The sequence below is a fragment of the Phaethon lepturus genome, unplaced genomic scaffold, assembly GCF_000687285.1.
Source record: "Phaethon lepturus isolate BGI_N335 unplaced genomic scaffold, ASM68728v1 scaffold39468, whole genome shotgun sequence".
Classification (NCBI taxonomy): domain Eukaryota; kingdom Metazoa; phylum Chordata; class Aves; order Phaethontiformes; family Phaethontidae; genus Phaethon; species Phaethon lepturus.
Window position 1 is genome coordinate 42232 of NW_010560510.1, and position 557 is coordinate 42788.

Below are 557 nucleotides of genomic sequence, written 5' to 3' on the forward strand. Positions count from 1 at the left end.
GTCCCGGGCCTCTCTTATGGCTGGTTCTCTCAACGCTGCATGACCCCAAGGAGATTGGGTAGATGCTGTGGTTGCACCCAGCCAGGTTATCTTGAAACTTCTGGGCTTAGGGCTGATACGGTTTAAGACAAGAATTCATCCTCTCCTTTTTTTTTTTTTTTGATAACTCCTGCAGCTCTCGTTTGGTTTGCTGCTCCTTTTTTAATTCTGACATCTACCTACTACGTATTTTCTTGAGGAACAAAAAAAGAGGTGAGTGCATGTAACTGCTCCATTTCCTTTGCTAGTGGCACCTCCTTGGGTGGAAATGCAGGAATTTGAGCTCTTGTGCTGCATCTCCCATCCAGCGCTGCTGGGGCTGATGTACTGCTTGGGTTTCACCCTGATACACGGCGTTTTCTGAGCGATGCATCTTCCAACATCAGGCTGCAACCGCGTTCCCGTTTGTGTGTTTTAGGCTTTAGATAACCCTATTGTCGCGGGATAAGTGTACAGAATACACAGCGCGACCATAGAGCCAGGCGCCATCACGCTGCAGACAGACCCACTCCGAGTCC